Source organism: Enhydra lutris, unplaced genomic scaffold, assembly GCF_002288905.1.
Source record: "Enhydra lutris kenyoni isolate GAN:26980312 unplaced genomic scaffold, ASM228890v2 scaffoldscaffold26, whole genome shotgun sequence".
Classification (NCBI taxonomy): domain Eukaryota; kingdom Metazoa; phylum Chordata; class Mammalia; order Carnivora; family Mustelidae; genus Enhydra; species Enhydra lutris.
Genome location: NW_019154110.1, coordinates 12493653 through 12501628, shown reverse-complemented (window position 1 = coordinate 12501628; position 7976 = coordinate 12493653). Strand labels below are relative to the sequence as shown.

The 7976-nt window shown below is 36.4% G+C and overlaps 1 pseudogene; it reads right to left on the bottom strand.

Moving 5' to 3' along the window:
* Positions 1-307: 307 nt before the first annotated feature.
* On the bottom strand, positions 308-658 carry LOC111151246 (annotated as a pseudogene).
* Between the last annotated feature and the right edge of the window lie 7318 nt (positions 659-7976).

Genomic DNA, 7976 nt, shown 5'->3' with positions numbered 1-7976 from the left:
TCAAGCTGTCACTGCAAAGCTCGTCTTGCAAAAAGCAGAGGAAGAAGCATGTGACCTAGCTCAGATCACACGTGCTGTACCCTTAAATTTTGTCCCTTCAGTGGGTCTTCACTGCCAACACAACTGGTCTTCAAAGTCTCTCAGAGTCTCTCTCTTAACCAGGTTGCTTGTGCTAGTGTTTTAGTCTTTCCCAACAGGATCCAGGTGAAAAATAGCCTTTGGAATGCAGCGGCAAAGGAAATAAGGAATATCCAGATATGGAAAATTTAGGAGAAGGCCTCCTGGTGTTGATTTAGAGACTAAGAGTCTAGGCTACTGCTAACAGTGGGGTTGCCAGCAGAGCCATCTTCCCGGAGACACTCGCACCAGCATTTCTGTTACACAGGTCCTGCGGGCAGCAGCGGTACTCAAGCTTCTTAAGCCCTAAGGCTTTTGAAATATACTTGTAATTTTGATTATCAAACTTCCAACACTGGTGGTAAAGAAGTTTTGGCTCAGCTTTGACAAAAAGACACACATCAAGATTAACTGAACAAGTGGTGGTCTTATTGCAGTCATGGTCTGGTTCAGTACAGATGGAGCATGTCAGGCTGTGATCAGAATGGCAGAGGACAGCCAGGACCAGCAGGAACAGGATGAATCCTCCTTTGCTTCCCATTGTGATTGTTCACAGAATCTGTCTGCACCCAGCATCCCACTGCTAACACTGCACCCTGAAATCTCCTTTTTAATCATGGATTTCTTTATTTCTTTTTTCCGTTTTATCAGTTTTTGTTTCCTGTGTTTTGGAGCTGTTAGTAGATGTGTAAACATTTAAGATTATTATGTCTTCTTCATGAATTGAAATTATTCGGCCTTAAAGAGTAAGAAGTCAGATAAGTAGGAGAAATCATGACCTTATTGCAAAAAGGTTTATTCAAATACATTTGTTTTACCTTCTACCACATTTCAAAAAGAATTTGAGGCAGATACATTTATTTAGAATCTACTGTGTTCAAGATATTCAAGTAGTGTTTTTCAAAAACTAAATTCATATCACGATTTTACAGAAAGAGATACATTGTACACAGGGACCCAATATACACATTTATTTATACATATTTTATATTTTATATGTGTGCATATAAAAAATTCACAAAAAATTATATCTTACTACATGTGATATAATCTGATATCTAATCTATGCCATTTAAAAAAATACTAATTATAAAAAAACTAAATTGATGAATTTGAATTTTAAAAGATCACTGTGGTGGGGCACCTGGGTGGCTCAGTGGGTTAAATCCTCTGCCTTTGGCTCAGGTCATGATCCCAGGGTCCTGGGATTGAGCCCCACATTGGGCTTTCTGCTCAGCGGGAGCCTCCTCTCTCTCTCTCTGCCTGCCTCTTTGCCTACTTGTGATCTCTGCCTGTCAAATAAATAAATAAAATATTAAAAAAAAAAAAAGATCACTGTGGTTGCAATATGGAGAATGGATTAGATTTGAGGATAACAAAAGCAGAACCATGAAAACGCTTGTAATGGTCTGGGTAAGAAAATATGGTAGCCTAGAGTAGGGGTGATATCAAAGTAGATATACAAAAGTGAATCAATTCAAGATCTATTTTAGAAGTAGAATTAACAGGACTGAATAAAATATGTGAGAAAAATGACATTGAAGATATAAGAACCAACTTTGGTTGACTTAAACAAAAAGGGAAATTTTTAAAAAATAGGGATATTGAAAAACTCACCAAATTGATTAAAAGGTGAGAGAGTTATCATTAGAAATGACTCATCAGACTACCATCATAGGAATGAAAGAAGTCCAACTGATTTTGTCATCTCTTCTTCATATGCCTACTATAGAGAGCAGAGGTATCAAGGGTGACTCCCTCTCAGACAATAGAACTCTCAGAGTTTAAAAACCTCTGGTTAACCACCCTCAAGGGATAAAATAGTCTAAAGGATAGAAACACAAAAGTTCTCCTTACCCAAGGACCTGAGCTCTTTGCAGGCTTTTAACTTAAAAAAAAAAAAAAATTAAATTATCTACAAATGGGAAAAAAAGCAAATTTGAAAATGATTTGCAATCCCTAGGGCATATTAATAGGCAAGCAGCCAAGTACTTCCAACCATCTATACTTACAGTCCTCTTTAATCCTCTTAAAGACAGAAAAATTTTCTTTAGTTCTCCTAAAACTATTAAGGGAGGCTAGATGGTTCACTTGGTTAAGGGTCCAACTTTTGATCTCATCTCAGGCTTGATCTCAGGGTTATGAGTACAAGTCCCATGTTGGGCTCCACACAGGGCATGGAGCTTCTTAAAAAATAAAACAAAATAAACCTATTGACTTCAGTTTCCGAGTGAATTTTAAGTCTAGGCTGTGTTTTCTTCATCTCCTCTATGTCACATCAAATTCAACATCAAACTTCTTTCCTTCCTATACAAGGTCCTCCCTGCTCCCTTCCTATCCTTCCTTCACTGGTTCAAGTAAGTGATGCTGTGGAATTTGCAGTTTGAATCACTTAGTATTTCTTAGGGGCACTCCATTGACAGGAGTGACTTTTAGACTTGGAGCCTCCCATCTGCAACCAAACAATGTCTATAGATTTATTTACCTTATATTTCACTGAGTGAGCATGAGAGGGAAACAGTAATGGTACTCTGGTCAAAAGCCCAGCTATTAGGAGTTCTAGAGAACAAATTCCATATGGAAATTCCTAGAGTCTTTAGAAAATTGGAATTGGTCTTTGTGGTGATTATATCTCTGATCCTCTTTGAAGAAATAGCAGTACACATGAAGATGATCCTAGTTAAATGGAAATCACTCTAGTAAGTAGGAATCCTTTAACAAACATCTTATGGATGGAACTAATGTGAAAAGATGTATCCTCTGTATTTTAGAGACTATATTCTTTTTAATCCCCTATCACACAGTCACCTGTTAATAAAACACTTGGAAACCATTTCAGATGCTTTCTTAAGATTGCAGCTTCTCTTTCTTACCTATAAGTGGGATCTGAACCATGCGTTATTTTCTCTGTTCACTTAACTAAATCTATTCTTGTCCCTAGTCTCAATCTCTCTGTTACTTTAATGAGTTCCAGACTAATTTAATTCCATTGTGAATCCCATTGTTTGTGCATTTTGTTGTTGTTTTGCAATTACCTTTTTCTGGTCCCTGCCATTTGACCATGCCACTTGCTTAATCTTACTGCAACTCCAATTTGTCTGCATAAAGAAATAAATGTGGTGTCTATCAGTATTTGTAGGCAGGTCTAAAACAGAATCCTATACTGGTAACTGATAACTTCCAAATGGTTTTGAAGGTCATCATTACAATTAAATCAATTAACAGTTTTTTAAGAATGTAATGATTGAAAAGTCATATGCTAGGCAATGGGGGGAAGGATAATACCAAGAAATTTCATGGTTCTTGCCCTCAAATAGCTTACTGTCTGGTGAAGGAGAGGGAAATATAAACAATTAAGTTTAACATGAGCTTAAATAGGAAAATAAGTGCAAGAAACATACGGTTGTACAAGAGTGCCCAGATGAGAATAGGGAAGATTTCACAAAGGAGTTGGAATAAAAATATATTAATAAGATCAAACATTTATATAGTATCGTGAACTAGGTACTATTCTAAGAGCTTTACATACACGGTTGGCCCTTGAACAACATGGGTTTGAACAGTGTGAGTGCTGATACATGGATATTTTTCTATAAACATATTATAGTACTATAAATGAATTTTTCTTTCTTGTGATTTTCTTAATAATATTTTCTTTTCTCTAGCTTACTTTATTATAAGGATACAGTATATGATACATGTAGCATATAAAATATGTGTTAGTTGACTGTTATTGGTAAGTCTCCCAGTCAACAATAAGCTACTAGTAGTTAAGTTTTTGGGGAGTCAAAAGTTATATGCAGATTTTCAACTTTGCAGAGGGTCAGCACCCCTAACCTTCATGTTCAAGAGCGAACTGTATTAATTCCTTTTTAAGGATATAAGTAAGATTTTAATATATAACTATAGGCAGAAGAGCATAAGGCAAAGCACAAAAAACTAACTCATAAGTTTTCTTATCTGTAAGAAAGAAAGGTGGGATTAATATCTCTAATGCCTTTTTTGGGTTACCTTTGTAAGCTACAAACACAGAAAGCAGCCTCAAATCCTTGGGTCATGGCAACAAAAGCAGAAGTTCAGTATCTCATCACAGAATGCAAGAGCAAGCATCCTCTCCATTTATACATGTATGGAAGCCAAAACATTTAGACAATTTGTCTAATGTTACATAAGGAATTAGTATTGAACAATGGATTAAATTTAATTCAGCTAATATATGTGATCATATGCAATTAGAATAACCTTTCACATAGCTAAATAAGCAGGAAGTAGAATATATAGCTCTTTAAATTTTAGTTAATTCCAAACTACTGTATCTATCCTGCCTATAACCAAGCATGCTGTCATTGTAAGACCAGAACCTTCCATTTATAGTGCTGTGGATCACTGAGGTGTATAAATTAAAGCTGGTCACTATGGACATCTCTTTGGGACCACTTATATGAAATAAATAATAGGGTTAAATTAAAAAAATTAAATCCAAAAAGCCTTCCCAGAAGTTATGTATAAACCTTCATTAGGTACATTTTCCATTGTGAATTCTGGTGGATGGGAGCCAATCAGTGGGTGAAGCCAGCACCACATACTGCAATATACTCAACACTTAAATGCTTAGTATTTGAACCTTTCATATTTTTGGTTGAGTAGAAAGCAGTAGCTCTCAAGCCAAGTGAGAATAATGAAAAGACAGAAAATTTTTGCATGTAAAAACACCAATTTTAATAAGATACTATAATTACATGACACTTTGATACCCATCCCCAGTTTTTTTTTTTTTTTCCCCAAAGATCCCATTTATTTATTTGTGAGAGAACTTGTGTGCACAAGTTGGGGAGGGGCAGAGGGAGAGGGAGAAGCAGACTACCTGTTGAGCAGGGAGCCCAACACAGGGCTTGACCCCAGGACCCAGATATCATGACCTGAGCCAAAGGCAGATGCTTAACTGACTGAGCCACCCAGGCAGCCCCTACCCAGTTTTTGAGTGCATGAGAAGAAAATAATGTACTTCTCTTTGATGGCTTTGGAGATGTGTATATATATTTCCCTTTTATGTTTGTTTTTCAATCTTCAGATTTAAGCAGTTTAGTAAGGAGAGACAATATTAATGCATACTTACAATAGCTAAAGAGCCAATTCAGAAAACCCATAATATAAATTAGAGTGGGTAGAAGCCCAGTGTGGCAGCTTTCTATGTTGCTTTGTCGTTTGTTCACTCTGGGAAAGTGATGTATTCATAATGTCCTTGGAAGCGTAATAAATTGGGAAAAATTGTCTTCTGGTGAGATTCTGATTTCAGTGTAATCATTCTTGTGAAAGGGAAAAGCTTCATATCTGCAGTCATTTTGCAGACCAAGCAAGTTACTAAGACAGAAACTGTCATTTTCTTAGAGACCCAGAAGGTCTCAAAAGAAAAGAAAGCAAGGGAAATAGAAAAAAGTGTCTTATTTCTTTGGATGCCAGAGGGCCCCTTTCCAGTCCTTGTTTATATTCTTCCTCACTTGTTACATTGAAAGGAAAAATTTGATACTATTGGAAAACAAAATCCTCAAGACCTTCATAAATTTGAACTTTATAAACTGAGGAGGAGATTTCGGAGCAATGACGGGAGTCGGGAGTTTTAATAAAGGAAAACAGAATACCAAACCAGGAATTTGAAAATCGAGGAAATTCTCAGTGTTGACGAAAGGTATGGATATGGAGATTTAAGGAACTAAAGGAACTGCTTTCCCATGGAGAGTCTTAGAGATTTTTGGAAGCATTCTTTCCCTGGCATTCATGCTGAATCCAATTCTATTTTTTTCCTGTTCTTGAAATTCTTGGCAGAGCATCTCATTTGGCAATTGGGACTAATTACATTCTCTTGTTCACTGCAATTAGAAAACTTTGTTTCATTTTGAAACACAAAATTTATGTTTATCCAGAATTACTATATTCCACTATAAACCAATTTGCTGTCATTAAGTTTAAATCAAAATATATCTATGAGTTATATAATTTTAGTTCAAATAGAAATTCCATGACTAAAATTTACTTCTCAAAAGATGATGATGCCAGTTAGTTTTCAGCAACTAGAATTTAAGAAATAGAAAAATCACTAGATCTGGCTGGTGGTAGCTTACAAAATGCTTGGGGATTTACATTCAATCATTTCTAATTTCTATATTCTTTTAAACTCCTACCCCCACTGCTTCCTGATCATCCCTTGGAACTCAAGTAGAAAACTCTTGTAACTAAGCTCTGTTTAACCAACATAATATTAATGGGTACTCGTCCATTAACTCTATAAACAAAATATACTGACTGATGCCCACAGCACACTGATAGCATTTAGGTAATATGCCACTGCCCAGTTTACACATAGATTTTTGTTCTCATTAGACTGGTAGACTTACCAAGAATCACTTGTGTTTATTTAACCTATTTATGCTATACTTGTTATTAAAATTACATAATTTAAGTGATTATTTTATAAACCATTACATAATTTTTATTTGAAATATAAATAAAGAAAATGGTTGTTTCTACTAAAATGAAGTTGAGTGAGTTAGAAACATTAAAAAAAGGAAAATGTCTTTAAATTTTTCCATTGGGGGGCATCTGGGTGGTTCAGTCAGTTAAACATTCGACTCTTGATTTTGGCTCAGGTCGTGATCTCAGGATCATGGGATCAGGCCCTCCGTTGGGTTCCATACTGGGCAAGGAGCCTGCTTAAGATTCTCTTTCTCCCTGGGGCACCTGGGTGGCTCAGTGGGTTAAGCATCTGCCTTCAGCTCAGGTCGTGATCCCAGGGTCCTGGGATCAAGCCCTGCCTCAGGTTCCTTGCTCAGTAGCAGGGAGGCTGCTTCTCTCTGCCTGCTGCTAGTGCTTTCTCTCTCTCTCTCTCTCTCCCCCTCTTTCTCTCTCAAGTAAATAAATAAAATCTTAAGAAAAATAGATTGTCTCTCTCCTTCTCCCTCTCCTGTCACTTGCACGCTCTCTCTCTCTCTCAAAAAAAAAAAAAAAAATCCATTGGACAAGAGTAAAAAAGAAGAGATTGGGGGAAAATCATAAGTATCTAGCATTCTGCACTCCGATTCCTTCATGAGCACTTTTTCCACTTTTTAAAATTGTGGTAGAATATATATAACATAATATTTACCATCTCTTTTTTCATCCTTTCAAGATTGTATTTCATTTCAAGTTAGTTAACATATAGTGTAGAATTAGTTTCAGGGGTACAATTTAGTGATTCATCACTTGAATACAATACCCAGTGATCATTACATCAACTGCCCTCCTTCATGCCCATCACCCATTTACTCCATGCCCCACCCACCACCCCTCCAGCAAACCTCAGTTTGTTCTCTATAGTTAAGAGTCTCTTATGGTTTGCCTCTCTCTCAGTTTTTAATCTTATTTTTATTTTTCCTTCCTTTCCCCTATATGCATCTGTTTTGTTTCTTAAATTCCATATATGAGTGAAATCATGTTATTTGTTAATAACATTGAGTTATCTCGCTTAGTATAGTACACTCTAGTTCCATCCATGTTGTTGCAAATGTCAAGATTTCATTCTTTTCGATGGCTGAGTAATATTCTATTGGGTGTGTGTGTCTCTGTGTGTGTGTGTGTGTGTGTGTACGCACCTGTGTGTGTATGTATACATCACATCTTTTTTATCCACTCATCAGTTGATGGACATCTGGGCTTTTTCCATACTTTGGCTATTGCAGACAGTGCTGCTATGAACATTGGGGTTCACGTGTCCCTTCAAATCACTATTTTTATATCCTTTGGGTAAATACCTAGTACTGCAATTGCTGGGTCATAGGGTAGTTCTATTTTTAACTTTTTGGGGAACCTCTATACTGTTTTCCAGA